The sequence below is a fragment of the Vanellus vanellus genome, assembly GCF_965231255.1.
Source record: "Vanellus vanellus genome assembly, chromosome: 3".
Taxonomy (NCBI): Eukaryota; Metazoa; Chordata; class Aves; order Charadriiformes; family Charadriidae; genus Vanellus; species Vanellus vanellus.
The window spans coordinates 88039137-88058501 of NC_138907.1; positions in this window are offsets into that span (position 1 = coordinate 88039137).

Here is a 19365-nt window from a genome sequence, read left to right on the forward strand (position 1 = left end):
TGAAAAAACAATCTTTTAAATCTATTACAACGATTTCCCAAACCATAGGTATCATAGTAAGTGAAGGTAATCCCAGTTGTAGTACTCCCATTGTTGCCATGACATCATTAATCTTTCTCAAATCATGCAACAATCTCTATTTCCCCATTTTTTTTTTTTGATAACAAATACTGGGGTATTCCAAGGGCTATGTGAGGCCTCTATGTATCCTGCAACAAGTCGTTCCGTTACCAGAGACTGCAGGGCCATTAACTTCTCTTGGCCAATGGGCCACTGATCAACCCACACTGGTTTTTCTGTTAGTCCTTTTAGAGTTAAAGTGGGTCGAGAAACACCCTGCAATACAGTGGCCCTGACTAAAAATCCGTAGTTATGCGAACTCCCCATTGGCCTAAGCAGTTCCTTCCCCATAGATTTAAAGGAGTTGAGGTCACATATGGCCGCACTGTAGCCCTTTGCCCTTCTGAGTTTACAATCACAATAGGGTTAGTGGACACACAACTATTGGAAACTCCTCCGAGTCCTGCAACTCCCAAGGCATTGAAGGTTAATGGCCAAGCAACAGGCCACTCCCATAAAGAGATGATCGTCACATCTGCTCCAGTGTCTAATAATCCAGTCAGTTGGATCTTCTTGGGGGTGGCATCATTAAGTTCAAGAACGCAATGCATTTGTGGGTGTTGATTAGATACTCTTTGCACCCAATAGACTTGTGGCTTTCCTGTAGAGCCAAAACCACCATTACCACGTGTAACGTCGTTCGTTCGTGGAACACAATTTTGAAATGGGATTAACTGAGCAAGTCGAGGTCCCTTCTCAATAGTCACAGGTGGTGTAGCTGTTGATACCATGGCACATATTTGTCCTGAGTAATCAGCATCAATCACTCCAACATGTACCATGAGGCCTTGTAAGGTGGTACTAGATCTTCCTATCAGTAAGGCACTTAAACCTTTGCCAATTGGTCCCCAAGCATCCAGGGGCACCTTGTGTACCTCTTTACTACAGGAAAAGCAGCAGGCTCAGCAATTTCAGTACTAGGAGACTCAGCATGAGAAAGTGAAACAGGTATTTTCTCTGACAAGTCCCATTCACCCAATTCCATCGCTTTTTGCTTCACCTCCCTCCAAAATGGGACAGGGTTTTGGGGTTTAACCGTCACTTGAACTGGTGGTAAGTCCCAAGTTCGGGGATACTTTGAACAACAGAGAGGACCCCCTTGTTCTATTTGCGATTTTACATCAGTTGGAGAAGGACAAGGGGAAGGCAGGGCAGAAGGGACAGAAATTGAATTGCCCCAGTCGATCAAATTGCTTACCTCCTCATTGTCCGATTCAGGGGGCAAAGGTGGATAAGGGAACGGTGGATTAGGAGGTTCACAAGGGATGAGCAGCTCCTCCGGAGGGGACTTTTGAACCTCTTCACTGCTCTCGATTTGGTCTTTAGGCAATACAAATCCGGATCGGTTAGCACCTTCACTTGCAACTTGGTCACCAGGTAATACATATTTATATTGTTTATCTTTTGTGTTTATTGGGAGCAGTCCTTTATTTTCCTGAGCAGCAATCTCCTGCCCCTTTAAATTATCAACACGAGGTTTAGAGACAAATGACGCAGGGGCAGCGGACGGCTGTTCACTCCCTTTTGCTAAATCTCTCTGCTCCTTAAAGTTCTTTAATGTCTCTAATAAAAGTCGCCACGTAGTTAACAACTCAACAGCCGTTTTTGACTGCGCGTAGCTTCCTCAAATAAAGTCTGCCCTAGCTTTTTCCATTGCATTATACTAAATGCTGTAACTGACATTACTTCTACTCCCTGTTCTTTTCCCCACAATAGCATTTTTTGCAAAGTCACTTCAGGGAGGATTACACCTTGCCGTTTCAACAACAGCATCCATGTGAAGAGTATAGTCTGCTCCTCCTTAGTTAGCTTCCCTCCCATGTCCCCAGTGGCTCACCTACTACAGGTGTCTACTTAAATATGATCCGGATCCATCAACAGCTCTGCCCGCTGTCCTCAGCTTCACTGGTCTCCGTCCCCACGACTATTTTCAGTCGTCTTCTTCCTTAGAATCACATCGGGGTCACCAGTTATTGTTGGGACGGACACAACACTGAACATCAAGTTGCAGCAATCCAATTCCTTTATTTAACAAGCAGTGCTTTTTTATATTATTTTACCCAGATGCTTATCTATGCATATATTCTAGCATTCTACTTTTGCCCGATACGCTCTCACATCACACACCAGCCAGCTAATACAATTGTTGATCACACACTGTTCATGCTCTGGTCAAAGCCAGGATGTTTGCCAACCCTTATCTTTTTACTTAGCTCTTCTCAGGACTCCCCAGTCTCTTCAAGGGTACACGGATATCTGCTCAAGGTCAATGTTAAACTCGCATTCTGATCCCTCAGACCAGCCGAGGTTTCCCACAGTGAGGCACTGGAACAGGTTGCCCAGAGAGGTTGTTGAGGCCCCATCCCTGGAGGTGTTCAAGGCCAGGCTGGACGTGGCCTTGGGCAATGTGGTCTAGTGGGAGGTGTCCCTGCCTATGGCAGGGGCGTTGGAACTTGATGATCTTCAAAGTCCTTTCCAACCTAAACCATTCTATGATTCTATGAAAATTGTGATATATTTACAATCCACAGAAATTTTAAATGGATTACTTCTTTAAAGCATCACAAATTACTATTAAGTACTTTGTTGTGGATTTAGTGGTACTGAGGAGCTATTGAGACAGCAAACCAGCAGCTTACTGTGTCTAATTGCAAATCTCTTTACCCCCAAAGCTTTTTTGTTATTAATTTTTTAAATCTGAAGTATGATACATTGCGTAATCATAAATACACTTGTATTAAGTGTTGGCATTTTCCATAATACCTTAGGAAATTACATTAAAAAGACTCATTATTTTTGCTCCTATTCTGAACAGATTTGTACTGATCATGCAAATATGAACACAAGAAGCCTTATGGGTGTTCATTAATAATGATTATTTGCTCAAGGTATTAATTTCAAAATAAATACTTGCAAAACCATACTTTATCTATTCACAGTGGGAATATACAAAGCAATAACATGCTGGTATTAGCTATTATAACACACAATGAATTTTTTTAGTCTATATTTAATTTATGTGATATCACAAACTTAAATAAACACTTACAGAATACGTTTGCACTCACCACATACACTCCTGGGCTTAGTGCTGACAAGAAGAGGTTTATGGTAAAGGGAATTTTTAGATTTGTTTGAGTTTTTAACAGTTTTCTGGAAAAAATAAGCAGATAAATGAAAAAGCTCTTTGCTGGCCTTGTGCATATGAATAACTCATGAGAGTTCACTTGGATTTTTTCAGGCCAATGTCACACATGCAGAACTTTGTCAGAGTTTTTGTGTCATTTGAACATGTGCAGTCATATACATTACTGTGAAATGAAACAATTATTTTTTTATATTTTTAAAATCCGAGGAAACTAGTATATCCAGTATATCCAGAGACCTGTAAAAAAGTACTGGATATTGCAAACAGTTGTGGTCAAACTGTATTACTGAACACAATAGTCCAATCCATTTTGGTTTCAACTAATGGTTAAAATGATTTTGAGGTGAAGTCACGCATTGCCCAATGACATCTGGCAAACGTAGGTAACCTGTTCTAGTTGTTTCTAGTCCAAGAGAGCTTGATCTTTATTTACCTCAGCCTGCTCATCGTTGCCTGGACTTAAGCCATTCCTTTTGTATTTAAGCACATCATGGAGACCCTCAGTTGTAGTTTGTTCAGGTACTTCATAACATTATTACCTTTTCATAGTTTATTATAAACCTCAGAATTGGTCTGTGCATTTATACTTTATAGAGTTCTGTCTCTCCTTCTACTGTCCCAAATCTCTTCATGAAACAGGAGACAGAGGTGGCTATATGGGTATACCTCAACAGCCCCCAGTTAGTAGCAAGGTAGTCAGGGCCAGTTCCTATAATTAAAAAGTTCATCTCCTACATTCTGATACACAATGTTCATGCACTAACAAGTATTTGTGTGCTCTGTAGTATGTTTTATGTATGTTTTGTATCACATGCATGTGACCTCCGCTCTCCTCATCAATGCTACTTACTGTATCACATACTAAAGGCACTTGTTTGGACCGGTGTGTGATGGCAGTGATGCATCCCCTATTCACCCATGTTGAGAGGCACCTTTTCAGAAATCTACCTGTGGATAACTTGAATGTCATCACTTCAAATCAAGAACATTATTAGAAAAAAAATACATCCTTGCAGTGTGTATGTAATCCATCCTGAACAGGCACATGGGAGGGTACTGTGGAAGGAAGTTAGAGACACAATCGTGGATGTGAAATGCTCTTTATTTCACATGCTCACCACTGGAAAACAAGAGAAGCAAATTTCACTGGAGCCTGACAAGACCCAGTATATACCCATCCAGGACTGATTGCTTCCCGGAAAAAAAAAAAAAAGAGAGGCTAAAGTTGCTCCGGCAAGAAGAGCCTGTGCTGGTACCGGGAAGCTGCGGTGACTGCGGAGTGCAGGAGACTGACAATGGGGTGTCTTGAGGCTGCCAGCTGACTTTGCAGCCCAGGCATCATTAGTATGTGTTGGCTGTCCTGTAGCCTACTCAGTATGTGCTGGTAATATTAATCTGGGTTCCCCGGCAGCAGGTGCCTCTATCATAAGACTGTCTAGCATGATTACTTTGCAGATTGGCAGAAACGCCAAGGTTTGAGTGAGCCGAAAGAGCAAAATTAAATTTCCAACCCTAGCAATGTCTTTTCTGGAGTCAGACTGGGTATTGATTCTACAGTATCACTTTTTATTTTTAATAGATGATTAAGAAAAAATTACTTCGTTCTCCAAAGAAAAAATATAGTCCAGTACTTTCAACAAGCACCACAGACATAAAAGTAATTATCAGATTTTTCCACTCTCCTCTTATAGTAGCTTTAAGGTATGCACCATCTATTAGTACTACTGCTAATTTCAATGGGAAAATCTCTAAATTGTGTTATTCCTATAACATCATGTCCTCACTCCTCACCAGCTATTTTTTGTAATTTCCACCTATTTTCACTATTATATCTGTCCTTTTCCAGAACTTTCCTTAAACAAAGGGCACATAAATCCTTCCAAATGTGTAAAGGAAAATTAAACTTGAATAAAATTTAATACTGTGATACACAATGTACGGAGAGGTCCGGTACTTTACTGACCTCTGCTTGTTGAGTAACATGGTTGTGAAACTCATGGTACTAGCATGTATTCACTTGGTTTTATGGACAGCTAATGCAAAACTGCTATTTGCCACCTGGTGAGCAGAACGGGTTATCTTAAGCCTGCTGAGTACCCTGTTTGTAGAACAATATAACTAATTAATTATCCAGTATGGATCATTTAGTTTTCCTCATCTGTTCAAATTTTTACAATTTCAAACCATATAAACATTCAATTCAGTTATGAGTACAGTGTATGTGCTTGGCTACGTATGCCCCAATCTGGGGCAAACCCTCTCGAGGGACAGTAGGCTAAATATCCATTTGTTTTTAGATGAGACCTGCACAATTAAAACACTCTAGACAATATCCATCATGATTTTTAATCCCTCCTGCTCATTCTTAAACATTTTATAGCTTTCAGACCCTTTAACTCAATGTGCAGAAAACAGGGACAGATTGAAGTCAAAGCCTTCCCAGATTGTTAGCATTATGGAGCTATATTTAAACTCCCTGACAGGAAGAATCCTGTATGACAGGAAGAGGTTAAAGGCGCTCAATCATCCAACCCTCTGCCAGGTTTCATTTCAGACAACAAGAATTGGCCCTGAGTAACCTGGTCTGACCCTGTAGCTGACCCTGCTGGGAGCAGGAGGATGGACCAGAGGACTCCTGAGGTCCCTTCCAGCCTGAATTACCTTATGGCCAGCTATTGGGAACTACTGTTTGCATTAGACTTTAATACGGTGACCTTTAGCAAAGCGATTTTTCTGGAGTGCCAAAGACAATATCCAAACCTCCAAAAAGTGTGGATTGGGGTGAGTGGATAGACCTGCAGCTCTCCCCCGTGGCTTTGGTATTCAGTTTACACAAAACCCATTTCTGATATCCCAATTTGGAAACACATGCCTGCCTTGAGGGAGGAGAAGAAATTATTTCCTTGAGTAACTCATAGATATCCTCAAAATATACGTCTCGTTTCCTGCAACAGCTGTGAGATCTCTTTCTGCTCCTTCACTTACTACAGACCATCAGCTACGGCCGCTGGAGTCCCCAGGGAGCCAGACTGGCACTTGCAGCCATGTTGGGCTGTGCACAGACCTTCCCATCAAGCAGGCACAAATCCTCACTGCCCACCCACGGTAGCAGCACTGACGCCACCTCCTTGGCTGGGGCAGGGTAGAGAAAGTGAAGACTTCACAAATAGATGGCCCACAGCACACGACGTGTTTCTTCCCACCCTGGAAGACTGCACGAACAGTCCTTTGCATGAGTGTGTACCACGTTGAGGTGATGGCAGAGGAACAACACACCCTTCTCACAGGGCAGGTCTTGCCCTAGTCCATGGAGTGACCACATTTATCTCCTTCATGACCTTTATGGGATGCAAACTATAGATGAGGGGAATGAAAATGATGATACAGTTTATGGAAAAATTATTAGTAACTCCATGGTTAACATGCAAACATGGATCTTTGTTAAGGCTCTGAGCATCAGGACATGCTCAGTGTGTGCTTAGTTTTGTTATGAACCATCACATCAGTGAGTCCACTCACTAACAGAAAAAATAAGCATGTGTGAAAGTGTCCATAGAGCCAGGCCTTAGACCTTATGGTGACATTTTCTGAGACTGATTGCATACGGTGTGCATTTTCGCACTTGCTTTCTTTCCCAAATGCCTCTCCCAGCGCTTTGAATGCCCTCTCCTGGGCACTGCAGGATGCCCTCTGTCTGGGCAGGAGGCCCCTGCTCAGTTAAGTGGCCAGGGCAGGACACCCATCTGGACATGCAGTAGACGTCCCAGGGTGAGGGGGCACTTTATCTCATTCAGTATTATAAGGGATTAAATCATTAATGAAGCTTTATTTAGCTTCATCACTAAGAGGGCCCTAAATTTTCATTTGTTACAGATCTCCTTTGCTTTTATCTCCTGCAGATTCTGTGCTTGTACACAAATAGTCAGTTTGCATGCAGGATGTAAAAAAGGTCTTATGAAATTACTTTGCACAAAGGCCTAGATTCACAAAAGTATGTCAGTACCTAATTTATTCTGAGGAGGTTGTAGGGGTAATGCAGTCTTTTAAATGTTTTCTTATATTTATTCTACTGATGATATCACTCAATTCACGGGAATATTTTTTATCCCTCACGTGACTGATTTTTTAACACAAATCCAGAGTTGTCAGACTGCAGAAATTTGAATGCAAAGAAACTATTTTTAAATATGAAAAGTGGTGTTGTGTAGCTATGAGGCCAAGCTACTTAAAAAACTTCAATAGATTTCAAAATGGAAAGCAATAGATATGAACACTGTTTGGAGAATTGACAAGATAACTCAAGGATGCATGCCTAAGATGTAATTTCTGCAATAAAAATACTGTTGTTTTACTGAAGAAGTGCTGTAATAATACTGAGTCTGTTTTGCCCATCAGAGTATAGATGACACTCTCACAGCCAGTCTCATTTCCACTCCAGGCCAATTCCAAGATGTTGTAGATCAATAAGGTGATCAAGGGCAAATTCATAGTTCGAGACACTAAGGGAAAGGTCAAAATATAGCCATCATATTTGAGAAGTCGTGGTGGTCTGGTGAGGTTCCTGCTGACTGGAAAAGGGGAAACATAACCTCTATTTTCAAAAAGGGTAACAAGGAAGACCCAGGGAACTACAGGCCAGTCAGTCTCACCTCTGTGCCTGGCAAAATCATGGAGCAGATCTTCCTGGAAACTCTGCTGAGGCACGTAGAAAACAAGGAGGTGATTGGTGACAGCCAGCATGGCTTCAAAAAGGGCAAGTCATGCCTGACAAATTTGGTGGCCTTCTACGAAGGGGTTACAGTGGCAGTGGACAAGGGAAGACCAACTGATGTCATCTACTTGGATTTGTGCAAAGCGTTTGACACCGTCCCACACGATATCCTGGTCTCTAAATTGAAGAGGCATGAATTCGACAAATGGACCACTCGGTGGATACAGAACTGGATGGACGGTCGCACTCAAAGAGTTGCGGTCAACGGCTCGATGTCCAAGTGGAGAGCAGTGACAAGTGGCATTCCTCAGGGGTTGGTACTGGGGCCTGTACTGTTCAACATCTTTGTTGGTGATATGGACAGTGGGGTTGAGTGCAAGTTTGCCAATGATACCGAGCTCTTTGGCGAGGTAGACACGCTGGAGGGGAGGGATGCCATCCAGAGGGACCTGGACAGGCTGGAGAGGTGGGCCCAAGCCAACCTCATGCAGTTCAACAAGGCCAAGTGCAAGGTCGGTCTTATATCTGGGTCGGGGCAATCCCAAGCACAAATACAGGCTCCGCAGGGAATGGCTGGAGAGCAGCCCTGAGGAGAAGGACTTGGGGGTGCTGATTGACGAGAAGCTCAACATGAGCCAGCAGTGTGCGATCGTAGCCCAGAAGGCCGACCATATCCTGAGCTGCATCAAAAGAAGCGTGGCCAGCAGGTCAAAGGAGGTGATTCTGCCCTTCTACTCCGCTCTCATGAGACCCCACCTGGAGTACTGCATCCAGCTCTGGAGTCCCCAACATAAGAAGGACAGGGACCTGCTGGAGCGTGTCCAGAGGAGAGCCACGAGGGTGATCTGAGTGCTGGAGCACCTCTCCTGTGAGGAGAGGCTGAAAGAGTTGGGGCTGTTGAGCCTGGAGAAGAGAAGGCTCCAGGGAGATCTTATTGCAGCCTTCTAGTACCTAAAAGGGGGCCTACAGGAGAGCTGGGGAAGGACTTTTTACTAGGGCACGTAGCGATAGGGTGAGGAGGAATGGCTTTAAACTTGAAGAGGGCAGGTTCAGATTGAACATTAAGAAGAAGTTTTTCACTTTAAGGATGGTAAGGCACTAGAACAGGTTGCCCAGAGAGGTTGTTGAGGCCCCATCCCTGGAGGTGTTCAAGGCCAGGCTGGACATGGCCTTGGGCAATGTGGTCTAGAGGGAGGTGTCCCTGCCTATGGCAGGGGGGTTGGAACTCGATGATCTTCAAAGTCCTTTCCAACCTAAACCATTCTATGATTCTATGAAAATATGTGGAAAAATCAAGGTCAAGCTCCCAATGAAGGTCTTCCAGTTCAGGAACAAAATTAAGATCTTCAATGCTGAGACCTCCATCCTCATCTCCCCAGAGAAACACTGACACTCATACTAAAGCACGATATACAGAAACATTATGACATCCAGATTCACTCTTACGCTCCGGCTCTCAGAGTTTCTGTCATGAAACTGGCTGTTGACTGATGTTTGAATATGATTGACACCTATTTCAAGTGGTTATATTTCTTAGGAGTATAGAACAGAACAGATTATAAAGTTCTTTGAAACGTAATGACCTTATGATAACCCATTTGCTGTCTTGAAATGAACACAATGAAGAATCTCGCTAATATTTGGTATTCCGTTTGAAGGGGATGTCCTCTTCTCAGAACTCTGCATTTGGGCTTATGCTTAAGTCTTTCCACTAGCAGAAGAAAATTTGGCGTGAAACAGTGATGCTACAAAAACTCTGTTAAATCAGAATGACTGTTCATGTGAGGAAGCAGAATACAAGCAGGACCTCAGTTCCCATTTTTCTGTATCTAGGTGATGTTTAAGTGCCGGTGACATTGAAGCAGTCATGAGTACGTCCGAACAGAGCTGAGGCTAAACTGTCAAGTCTTGCAAAACCTGCCAAAAGCTTTGCCACTTCCAAAAAATAGCTAGGCTGAGTAAGTCTGAAATGTGATCCATGCTCTGAACTTCAGTTACCTCATCCAGGTTAGATGAACAGTCAGGCTGGTTTCACAGGGTATTGTTAAAAAGCCTGTGTTAAGCACAGTGAAAGGTGATGTACAGGTAAACCAGACACAGTATCTGTCTGGCATCTTGTATAAAAACTCTATTTAAAAAGTCAAAATTAACTAAAAAGTGTATTTATGCATATAGAGCCATATTGTGCTGTAATGAAACCTTGCATGTGTCTGAACACATCACTTCTACATATTGGTGAATGATGTCTTCATTATATTGTAACAGTATTTTGAAAGTATGTTCCGTTAGAAGGCAAACATCTATACACTGGGAAAGAATTCGTCCCAGTAGTTGATTCTATACTTAACCTTAGTTGGGTCTTGATCAACAGGATAATTATCTTGGGGGAAAAATGAGGAATATTGGACTCCAGTTAAAAGTATTATGGACATTTTGATGAGCTTTTATATTTTTTGGTTTATTCTCTGTAAAGGAGGATTTTCAGGTGTGGTAACGTATGGCTTTTGACTGAAATGTGTTGATCAAGATGGTGTTGATTATACAGTACTGGCACAGTCCAAGAATAGAATTTGATTAGGTCTAACTTCATATAGAGTGAGATGGTATGCTAAAAATAACAATTAGGATTTTAACAATTAGGATGCTTTTAATAAAAAGGGGACTTTGAAAGGACTTGTTCTTTTTTCTTAAATATTTTTGTCAGTCAACTCAAGGCTTTCTTTATGCCATATAGGTTGCCTGTAAATTCATGTAGCAGCTAATTTTTTTAAAACAATGGTCTGTGGTACCTGCTACAAAATATCACTGAAGCTAAAATCCAGCAGGCCTGAAAAATATTGCAATTTATTTGCAATTTATGAATACCATAATTAACCAAATTTATTACAAATATTTTTTAAAAAGAAGAGTTTGAAGGAGAGATGAAAAAGCACCAGATTTTATACCACTCTCTAAGAGCTTAGAGGAGATTTCTTTGGAGGTAAATGACCTGGTACCTATCTCTATGCTGTGAGTAGGTTAGTACTGACAGTTACAGGTTCCAGCTTAGAAAAACTAGTGAAATTCTGAGAAACAGAACTATTTATAATCTCCTCCAAACCTGTAAAAATAGTTGCCAGAAATGAATGCGCCCCTTTCTGTTTGCTGACTGTTAATTTGAGGCTGAGGTTAGACATAGGTGTGTAACTTTTAGGCTCTCGATTTATGGCATGTTCTACACTGTGTATCCTATGATAAAAACACAGGATAGAGAGCAACAACATACAGTTTTACTCCTAGTTATTGCAATTTCCTCCAAAGTTCATAAGTTCACGGGAGGAAATATGTTCTTCTATATTTTTAAAACCCCAGGGACACAGTAATTAATATGTCATAAGTTTGTTTTTTACAAAATACACTATCTGCCAAAAGTGCACTGGATGTTTGCTTTTGGAAATGGAGGCTTCCTGCCAAATCCATCTTGTCTTAATCTTCCAGCTGCCTTTTTTGGTAAAACACGAGGTGAAGAAAAGCAAAACCATTAACTTTTTTTTGTTTTCCTCTTTCTTTTTTGCTATTTTTTCAGTGTTCTAATGGAACAGTACAAGAATAACTGAACAATATTTTAACCTAATAAATTACCGCCTGATATTCACTTAAAATAAATGTATTGCACAGAGCCACAAATACAGATTCAGTTGCTGCTGGCTGTGTTTTTCGTCTGCAGAGCCTTTCCCCAAACCTGCTGGACGACATCCCGACGATTATTCCGACTCACCGGGGTCCCACAAAGCCTCTGCCTAACGCAGGTATTAGCAGCAGCGGGTATTACCAGTGGACATCAACTCAATGAAGCAGTGGAGTAAAGCAGATAGGGAATTTTTAAGGGTGGTTGCGTCTGCATGTGAACTAATGAAAAATAAATACAGGGAAGGATTGATTTAATCTGTTTACATAACTAACTTAAAATTAACTTGCAATTAGGCCCTCGCCAGGAATTACTCTGTGATTATACCCTCCAGCTACCTAATACAAGCCTGGGTTCTGGGCAAGGCTGTTCTGTAATGAGGAGTGATGGGCTGCTGCTCCCAAAACGGGTCCTTTCGGGGCCACCCCTGCGAAATGCCAAAGGGAGCCACTAGAGGGAACTCAGCCTATTCCCTACGAGGCCTTGGCACTGGACTTTCCCTACTACTCACTTACTTGGACCTTTACTTTAAGCTATATGCATAGGCATACTTCAAGCTATATGCATAGGCATACTTCACGCTATATATGCTTTAAAGACACCTGCCACAGTAACTCCATCTGTTAAAGCAAATGTACCCATGCTCTGTATCGCACACGCACACGACAGGTTTCATCTTTTATATTAGTAGTAATGTAGATTTTTAACTTTTTCTCTCTTAATTCTTTTCTTTCCTTATCATTTTTTATGTCTACGTGGTGTCAACGGTCTCTGGAAGTGAACCAAAAAGTGACTGAATGTGCTTCTGGTTACTACTGGGTGCGTAAAACACGCTCCTTGCATTTCTGGCAAGAAAGGGACTTGGGAGTAGGAAATTAAGGAAGGGTGGAGACTGGCTAGAGGTCCTTAAAAGGTGAGGTCAGGAGGGCTGGCCGTAACTGAGGAAGACAAAAAACAAAAGGTTTCGAAGTGAGCAAAGAACTCCTTCCTTCGGTCATCACGTATTGGCTTTCTGCTCCTTCACCTTCTTCAGTATTGTACCTCTGCCCAGAGGGAAAGCACTGTCCTTCACTGTCCTGAGGGCTTAACCCACACAACCATCTCAGTAATGTTAAAAGTAAGCAAAGCTCTTCCTGAGAAAACTGTGACCAAGCTGGAATTTGGATCCAGACTGCAAGACTGGGTCAAGAGTACTCTTACTATCCCTGCCACATCTTCACATTGTGTTCCTGCAGTATTTGAAAAGTGGGGTATGTTTGTGTTAAAAATTATATAAAAATGCGACAGTTTGGAAGTGCGCAAGTAATCGGTTATCATAGCAATACAGGTTAAGTCTTCAGTGTTGCCACAGGCAGAAGGAATAAAAACAGGCTGGTTGGCCTGTACAGAAGCTTCTGTTTCATCTCAGGGATGTTCAGGTGTGGAGGTTGCCCTCTCACTGCGTGCTACTTCTGGGGCAGTGAAGGGAAACCCCCTTTTTGTTGGAAGTCTGCCTTCTCTGAATGCTCTGAAATACGCTGACATTGCCATCGAATCTGGCACGTTTCACAAGACTACAGAGGATGGTGACTACGTGATCCAGATGGGGGGGGATCACCAGAACTGGGGGTTCTCTCCTGACCCCTCCCTTCACCCCAACACTTCCTAAAGGCAGAAATTTCAACTAATATGTTACTTGTTCATTTTGTGTACCCAGCTGTGGCTCTCCAGAGCTTCGACATTTATCCCAAACAGCATGGTAGTCAGAAAAATAAAAGAAATAGAAAATCATTATTGAAAAATAAAGAGTGAAAATGAAAAGTCTTGAAAATAGGAGTGTAATTCTGCATAGGCGTAGTTAGTTGATCACAGTTACCTGTGTGGACACAGTAGTAGCACCTGTGTTTCCTTTTTCTCTTTATGGAAGTCAACTTAAACGAAGCAAGAAGTCATATAGCTGCTGTTTATTTTGATCTCTATTACTATAAATTTGAAATTCTACCCTTGGCCAAAGTAGGAGAAAGCTCTGCAGCTTCTATGTCTTTGGGATATTCGTTTTCATTTATGCAGAGAAAACGTCGTTTCAGCACAAGAGCTCAAAGGACATTGGAAATAATTTTGAAATTAATCAAATTCATGTAGATACATGTGTGGTAGAAGAGCAGCATAATAATAAGGCATTATGAGAGAACAATTCCCTTCGGTGAGGGAAGAAGGGCTATAATTTGTCATAAATGAGGACTATGGATGGGGTACTATGAGGGAAAGCCAAAAAAATAGGTGGCAGGCCAGGAGGAATATAACAAAGGCGTGGGGGCACTGGAAGCAGCAATTTTAGGGGCCAGGGTATGGAGAGTAAACGGGCTGCCACTTTTCTCTCACCTGCGTCTGGCTTTTAGATACATCCATCTCCCCTGCCCTGCATATATATTGGGGTCTGTCTTGAAAGGGTCTGAACCTCTCCCCTTGGAAGTCAGCTGTGATAGCTGTCGGGAACTAAACATTATTTTGCCAACATATGACATAAGATGTAGATACATATCAAAGCAAACAGAATCTTACCTGTGATCTACTTTATGGGAAGGTGGATGGGTAATTAACTAAGCTGCCATATGGGTAAGTAAATATAGGGAACCTTTCCCTGTAAAGGGAAGTCCCTCGTCATTAAATTGGTGAAGGAGACCGAGAAATGAAGGAAAATGATACAGATGGTACTGAGCATCACCTTGCAGACGTGAACAGACCTCACAGGCTTTGGGACCTGTAGATGCTGAAGACCATAAATGGTATCCTTGGTGCATATGTAGCCTGAATAACTTTTTTTTCTTTTTGTCCTAAAATATACGACTCAGTGCTTTGGGGAAGGCACTTACTAACTCTGCCATGGTACCTGAGGGAAAGCAGGCCTTGTAGGTACTGAACCAATCTGGTACCTGGTAACGAGTTAAAAAAGGAATATAAACCACAAGACCCTCTTAAAGGAGCGGTGTAAACTCTTACCTTAAATTGCCTAGGACACAACTAGGTCCGAAACGTATAGCTAACCCCTGAACTATCACTGAACACACAGAAAGGCACCATCCTACAAGTGGGAGGCTGAGAAGAGGAGTTTTGGACACACACAGCAAGCAGGCTGTACTTGTGACAGGCTCTCAAACTGTAGACCCGGCCTGGCAAATTAGATCAAAAGCCTCAGTCCATGAGTCTCAGACCTGCAGACTTCATTTTTATCTTCCTGGCATGTCCTCCTGCCAGCAACCAGCCCAGGTCAGACCTCTCAGACTTCCTGATCTCTGAGGAAACAATCCTTAAACTCGAATTGTTTGGGGGTTTTGAGTTATGTTTGGCAGATGAATTCCATGGTATCTGTGTGGACCAACTCATCAGTTCTAGTCCTCCAGGATATCAAGTGGGGCATGTTATGGTTACTGAGGCTATGCTACATGCTTGCCAGGTCAATTCATATCATGTTGACAAGAGAAATCTCAAGAGAATTACTGCATGTTGTAAAAATCTAGCTGTCCTTTAGGAGAAAAAAAAAATGTTCTCTTTTGCAGGAAATGTACTCTGAACACAGCAGATAAATGTGGCATACTCAAATTGATTTTTCAGGCAAAAAAAACCTACATGTATGAACACTGGTGGGGAAGTGAGGGAAACAGAGAATGATGAAATGCATTTAGGGCGAAATACAAGAAAAGAGAAACTTGCAGCTGCAGTGAAGAGTAAAAAAAACAGATAGTTGGGGGAGGTGATGGGAAGGCTTGAGATCTTAAGAAGGACTGGCTGGTGGTGGGTTGCTCATAAACTTCACCTTCTGTCCTCCTGTAGGAAGATCCTCTCTCCTGGGAAAGACTGGACCTCTCTGTCTTCCAGGATCTAATGAGAGCCTGAAGATAAGGCAAATGTAAACTCAAGAAACTATGAGAATACTGTGCACGCCTGTGACCTCTCAGCCAGCTGCAGTGGAGAGCAGCAGCCAACAAGCAGAAACTTTTGACTTATCATCAGCCTTCCCGCTGCTGGCTGTGGGGAGAGGATAGAGGATGAGATGAAAATTATAGTAGTGTGTATAGATTATATATTGGGTCAAAGGGTCAAAAGCAGGGGTGGAGAAAAGCAGAATAGTAAGCTTTCACAGGCAAATTACTAAAGCTATCAGGCAAAAAAACTGCAAAACACAACACCTAAATGCAGCTCAATTTATCTCACCGGCCATATCGATGCCTACAAATGCCAAACATTTCAAAGCAGAACATTATATGCATTGCGTTTTAACATACTAAACAGTGGGATGAGGAAGACTTGCAGATCACACAGCAACCGCGCGCGAAGGAAAAACCTGGCTGGAGCTCCAGAAACTGTGGTTCTCCTCCTGGGTTAGCAAAGAGCCTGCTGAGTGATCTTAAGCAAGATACTTCACTTCTCTATGCCTGTTTTTCCAGCTGCAAAACATGAAGGCTGCTATCACGCACGTACATACTTTATCTGTCCACTTCTAAAAACCTGTGGAAACCTGAGAGCAGTAAGCACTTGTACAGCATTTTGTGATATGTAAAGCAGCGCTAGCCATTAAGAATGCTCTGCCGAGGTGCAATTTCTAGTCATGAATAACAGGTACCGATCAGACATAGAAAAAATCAGTCACAAGACCTGCCAGCTGATACTGTCTTTCCCCAGATGGTCCGTCAATAATTGGGAGAAAACTGCATTTCATCTAGTCATTAAAATTCCCTAGATTTGCAGTAACATTAGATACCTTGGGAGATAATATTTTCTTGCAGTATCTTTCCTTCCCACATAATTCAATGGTGACATCTATGCTGCTTTTCTCTTGTCTTAGTTGACCTTGTTTTTCAGGGTTTTTTTCTACCTGTCTCATCAATAATTTTTTCCTTATCGCTCCTAGTACAAAAATGTATCAGCACTTTCTTTGGTGCCTGCATACAAAGAATGTCTAGAATTCAGACAACGTGTATCAATTTACTACTGCATTACTTCTTACAATGACCTATCGATATTCTGAATATGACAACATGCAATTTCTGAATATTCTGATGCTACAAATGCAACTTACAAAAGCCTCATGCTATATATACACATATAAGAAATTGGCAGATCTCAAGCTATGTATTATTCTTTCTCATGCAGCTATGTCCCCAGGCAATAAAGAACCAAGATTCATGCGATGAGAGAAAACAAGAGAAAGGACTCTGTATACTAATGTAGCTCTAGGTCTTGTTTCAGGGAACAAAACCCAAAGTAAATTGTATTTTGATGGCCATTGCCGTCACCATTTACAAGGACATTTGCGAGTTAAGGTTCATAGACCCACCTGATAAAAGCATACTGCTTCATTAAAGGAGTAAATGAAATATTTCATAGAAATAGCATCTCCTCAAAACTTTATGCTTCATGAGCGTAGGCATGGCAAAATGGCAATGATGATTACACCACTCCTTGAAATATAGAGAGCATACACTGAACTATAACAAAATACTTAGGTAAGTCCGAAAAATACGGGAAGAGTCCTTGATCCCAAAATACTTCCTCTTTCTGGTATAAATTACAGAACTCACACCATTTTGCTCAACAGTGGCAACCTACAGTGTAAGTACACATAACCAGTGTAATTCTCAAACTGAAGACAAAGGGTTTATGAACCACTTGGACTAAATGACTGCACCTGCCACACACAAGCGTGAGTGTTAGTTGTAGTCGTGTCACCAGACTAACGTTCAACAGAAGTACCAATGCAGCGCTTCCAACAGAGTCAGGGCTTTGTAAAATCTAAAGGCCTATTTTCTGGGAGTAGAGTGAGATTTTTACCATCTCATGGGAAAAGAAGTTAGAGAGGAATGCTGACTTCTACACAGGGGAAGAAGTACCTCTGCTAGGACGAGTTTGCTGTGCAAACTAATTCCTGAGGATTTTTTTTTCCAAATTCAGCTGAATTCTTGACCTTCCTGTTGTAGCTCTGATAATATTCTTCTATAAGCTCAATGCAAAACAAAAAGTTCACAGCCTCTATGTTGCTGATAACATTCTGCTGCTCAACTTCAGTAGTTAAGTCCTTTTATTGGACAATGTATTTCTCCTTAATTGATGGACGTTCCCTTCATTAATCTTTTTTATTGAATCAGCAACTAAAGATTTCCTGCTATCAAAAATATTTAACGCGGTGCTTCCTGTTCAACAAAGTAGCATCAATGTTAACATTTTACAACCTTGCTTACCCCCTAGCCTCTTTAGGGTAAGGACCAACCTATTTCTAACATAAACCCTTAGAGATTACAACAGAAAGTAATTCCCCTTAAACAGTTCACTTAGGCAGGCATATACTATGAAAAAAAATATTAAAGAATCCATTGGGAAACCAAAATTCAAAGAGTACAAGGGGTTGTAGAAGAAAAAAAGGAGTATGTTTAATTGCATAATAGAAGTGTCAAGACTTTCTATGCAGAAATAAAGGTGAACTTATTTCCAAAATTAAAATGAAAACCAATCTATAATCTTCAGGTTTCATATAATCTATAGGATTCATACTTGATCTCAAAACTGGGTAAAGCAGGTAAAGCAGACAAAAATCCCAAATCATGGCAGGTATCAAATACTTTATAGTGCAAAAGCATAAAAAATACCCTCTGAAAATAATTACAAGAGCTGCTTAAAATGACACTACTTGGATAAAATATTAATCGGCTGAAATAAAATTCAGTTTATGGAAAAAGTTAAAGCCTCATACAGAGACTAAGGAATTTAACAGCATCTCTGAAGAGATACTGGTGTAACAGGAGTTCAAATGCACACAGGATTTCTAGCTCCTGTTGCATGAGGAAAGAGAGGCATTTTACTTTCAGTAGACAAGTAAGCCAGCTGGTATTAATGAAGTTGTCTAATGGCTGAAACTTAGCCATGCATGAAAACCCAACAACAGATACTTCTGTGCTCCATGAAAGCTAATTTTTCAGGACTACCAGCATAGGACATTTAACTGTTTACAAGCAAGCTGGTAGTTAACTCACAGTTGATTCCCCTGCAATTCTTGCAGAGCATTGCACTAAATAAAGATTTTGAACAGAAAAGACTTTCATTATCTAACCAAAATGCAATACGTTCAGTTTCCTTACTCTGACTGAAGATTTAATAAACAATTTATTTAATTCCTGGAGAGCAGACACACGAGCACCTGATCACAACACATCCGCTAAGTTTGTTCATTTTCTTCCTTAAAGGCTGTTCACTTCAAAAGACTTTAGACTGTATTATTGCAAAGGAGTCCTCCAAACATGACAGTAATGTTTTCCTTTCATTTACTGGCTCTAAACTCAAACAATAGTATGTTCATGTAATACAATGCCTCGCCTTCAGGGACCTGGGATGAGAAATCTGTCAAAGTGAAGGAAACTCGGAAAGTGAAAATCCCTGTAAGAAAATACTGTAGAAAGATAAAGGAAAAAAATGTGGGAAAGCACCAAATTAAGTGCAGAGATAATGACATCCTGATTTTTCAGGGGATCTTGTAGAAGTGTGTATTGCATATAGGCCTACTTTTATAATCCAGTCCATTGGCCAGGAAGGGACTTAACCCAAAAATCTTAAGACAGAAACACAAAGTGCCCCAACACTTCTGCCAGAGCATAACAGGACCAGCAATACTGACGCCAAGTAAGCTAAATAAGCCCTTTTTGCAGAGTTTGGAAAGACCAGAGGATACATTGTTATCCTACCCTGATAACC